The following is a 3,802-nucleotide window of genomic DNA, read 5'->3' on the forward strand; positions in this document are numbered from 1 at the left end:
AGTTCACAGACACACAGCTAAACACAAAACACTGCTGTGATTGCGGTCCCTGGGTTACCACCACTTCCTGAACACCACGGAATTCACACACACAATGAAAATCAGAAGCCAGAAACAACAGTTATTTCACATAAAATTGCTCCACAATCCCATGAGTGTAGGGTGTGTGTAACCAGACGTGCCTGGAGAAAGAATAGGCAGCACCTTCTGCAGCAGCCAGGAGGAGAGGAGGCAGCAGGCTCTGGGCTTTTCTTCTATCCTGGAACAGCTTTGGCAGCACATGGGGATGGTAAGGCCACCAGGTGCTGAGACATAACATTACCAGGAAAAACAGACTCCCATCCCCAATGAGAACTCCTCTGATGGTGCCACGGTGACTACAAGTTACAGGGCAGAGCTCCTCAGAAGTTATTCAAACACTGCTAATTGTTTGGCTGTAAGGTTTTGAGGTCACAAGCTATAGAAATGATACTTCCATGTTTTGGGTGGGGAAGGAAGGTAGGATCTCAGGAACTGTGTCTTTAAGCAGCTTAGTTCTGGAGACAGGAAGTCTGGCAATGGGCTGCAGCAGTGCAGATTTTATTATGCAATTTCTCTTGGAACTAGTCCCTGAATAAAGGAGTTATCCATTAAGCACCTGCTTCACCCTCCCTCCTGAACACCACAGATGAAGGCCTCAGGAATCCTTTCAAGGGCTTACCCATCAGCTGGGGAGCAGGGAGCCATGCTCTGGAGACCAGACTGGGAATACTGGTGTATTTGATATATAGTGTCTTTGAAAATTTTCTCTTCATTAAATCCTCCTACTCTGAGCTTGTTCCATGTTTGGCATTACCAGTGGGTGAGGCCATCCAAGTCTTGCAATACTGATACCAAAGGGCTGGGGTACCCCAGCCTACTCTTAGGCCTTCAGGGTATTTAATCATAACTCTCTTTCCAGGAGCAGTGGATAACAGCCAAGGTCTTCCTCTCCCTCCTGCCATTAACCGAGTGCTCTTCTGATCCCATGCAGGGGCAGCTGGGGCCATCCTAACGGGACATTGCATCATGGAGAAGCTGCAGGACACAGGGGCAGTAGGATCCTCCTCCTCTGCCCCTACTGCCTGGAGTAAAGGATTCCCTCCCTCCAAAGCACCTCCTTTCCCTCCCCACTCTGTTCCTGGGACTGGAAGCCCCTCTCTGACTTCACTGATGTGGCACTTGCTGTAAAGACAGAGGAGTTCTCCCAGCTAATCATGGCTTCCATACATGCTCTGCTTTTCTCCCCATTCCCAACAGTGGGTACATGACATTTCCCTCAGAGGCACCGACACAGCAGCTCCTGTCCCAGCACTGGGGCTGCCAGGGCCACTGGCTCAGCGGCTGTGTGGTCAGGGCTGCAGTACTGGTGTAACACAGGTGTGTTGCCCAGCACCAGGCAGCATGGACATCCTCTGGAGACAGGCAGTAGCTGTGGGATTGCTCAGGATCTGTCTCCAGTGGTAAATCTCCATCCTGACTTTATCCTGGAGCTGCAGTTAGTGCAGCAGGGAAGGGGGATCATGATGGGAGCAAAGTGCTATGGATGGCTCCTGGTGTCAGCAACTCCAGCATATCCACAAGTGATGTAACTGTAGAAGCACAGACTCACTTGGGTTTGAGAGGGGCTTTAACCACGAGCTTGTGCCACCTCCCTGCCATGGGCAGAGACACCTTCCACTAGCTCAGGATGTCCAGGCTGTAATGGCCAAGGCAAGCATAAAGAGTGATGCAAGATGTAGTTCAAAATACACCAACCAAACTTGTTAAAAAGTTGAAGCAGGAGTCAGAAAAAGACACTCTGGGCTGTGACTTGGAGTCTGACCTGACTCCCTCCCCTCACCTTCAACAGCAAAACATTTTCCTTTAACCTAAACTGGGATGAATGCTTTAAAACACAGTAAAATGCTGCTGGATAAGGGCTGATGTTTTTACATCTAGAAGTACTGTGAAACACCGAACCCTGTCCCACACTGAAACATTCTGAAACAGATGGGAACTCACTGCTTTAGAAGGAAATTGAAGCAGGCATAAGCAGAGAGCCCTTACTTGGGTAACTAATGAGTAATACAGTGATAGAAGCAGAGGCCTGTCAGAGACCTCCATGTGATTACAGCCAGACCTCAGCAAGGACAGGCACCATGTAAATAAATACAGAATTTGCAAGTAAATGTAATGAAATTCATGTAAATGTAGAAGTAAATGTAATGAAATCAAGTTTTGCAGTAAACAAAAGGCAGACTTACTCTTTGCAAAGGAATCTGTCATTATAGATCTCCTTGAAAACAATAAATTATTGCTGTTGAATCCATCTCGGCTCATGGAGCTCCTCAGCATATCTTAGAATTGTGTCCAGCCCTTCTCCAGCCTCTCTTCCCATTGTGGCTGCTCTGGGAGGACATTCCAACATGAAGGTGATGAAAACAGCCCCAAGCAACCAGTTTGGGTACAGGGAGCTCTGCTGCCACACACATCACCGGGCTTATACGACCTGATTCTCAGGTTGGGAACCAGTATGGAAATCCATGGAAGTATGTGAGCTCCAGTCTTCTAAACCTGTTTTGGGCTGGGGAAGTCTGTCTAGACAGCAGAAAGTGTTTGTAAAGCGAGGCTGGGTTTGGTTTGCTGGTGCCTGAGAGTGGGTCAGATCCAAAGGGACACTTGCCCTCATGTGTCTGCTCTGAGGACATGGGGGAAAATGGGGGCACTGAGAGGGAGCTTGGGAGGAGATGTTGTGAGGGGGACATTGAGAGGGAATGTCCACAGTGGGATTGAGAGGGGAAACTGAGAAGGGACACTCTGAGAGGGACATTAAGAGAGAGCATCTCTGTGCAACTGAGAGGGAAAGTTGAGAGGTGACTGAAGGGAAACTGAGAGGGGAGACTGTGAGGGGGATGGCTGTGAGTTGGGCATTGAAAGGGGACATCCATGGTGAGACTGAGAAGGCAGACTGGAAATGTAACTGTGAGGAAATGTAACTGAGATGGGAGTCTGAGAGGACGACTGAAAGACTGAGAGGGGACATCCATGGTGGGATTGAGAGGAGAGACTGGGGTGGAGGCTCTGAGGAATATGAGGGAAGACTGTGAGGGGGTATTGAGCCATCCGTAATGGGACTGAAAGAGGAGATTGTGGGGGTTCTCTGAAAAGTTCTCTGAAAGGACTGAGAGGGGAAGGGCAGATCATGGGGAGACTTGAGGGGGCACTGTGAGGGGGGCATTGCGACATGTAAGGGGAGTTAGAGAGAGGACTGTGGAGCGAGGGCTCTGAGGGACTGAGGGGAGACTCTGAAGGGCCAATGGGCCCTCCATGGTGGGACTGCGAGGGGAGATTACGGGGGTCACTATGAGGGGACTGAGGGGAGACTGTGGAGACTTGAAGGTGTCGCTGTGAGAGGAGCACTGGGACATCTCTGGTGGGACTGAAGGGAGACTGGGGGACGCTGTGAGGGGGAAACAGACATCTGAGGGAGTCGGAACCCTGTGAGGGGTCAGCTCTGAGGTCCTGAGGGGGAGCCCCTACAGAAGCAGACAGGAAAGACCGATGCGAGGACGTGGGGGAGAAATAATGCACTGAGGGGACTGAAGGGAGACTATGAGGAGGCACCGGGAGGAGGCACCTGAGACAGCTGAGGGGCGACGGAGAGAGGACGCTGTGAGGGGATGCTGCGGGGGGAGCCCCGACCGAAGCAAACAGGGAACGCAGCGAAGCGGGGCACGGGGGCGGAAAGAGAGCGCAAGGCACCTCATGCACGGTGTGTGGGGCGGGCTCACCGCCCGACGGC

General features: G+C 51.3%; 1 long non-coding RNA gene across 1 annotated transcript; it reads right to left on the bottom strand.

The window, feature by feature from the left end:
* Positions 1 to 563: 563 nt before the first annotated feature.
* LOC117245157 lies at positions 564 to 3,769 on the bottom strand. Its single transcript, XR_004499486.1, has 2 exons — positions 2,265 to 3,769; positions 564 to 1,029 (listed from the first exon to the last, which is right to left on the bottom strand). It is a non-coding gene; the product is annotated as an uncharacterized LOC117245157 (long non-coding RNA).
* Positions 3,770 to 3,802: the final 33 nt, after the last annotated feature.

The sequence above is a fragment of the Parus major genome, chromosome 14 (assembly GCF_001522545.3).
Source record: "Parus major isolate Abel chromosome 14, Parus_major1.1, whole genome shotgun sequence".
Taxonomy (NCBI): domain Eukaryota; kingdom Metazoa; phylum Chordata; class Aves; order Passeriformes; family Paridae; genus Parus; species Parus major.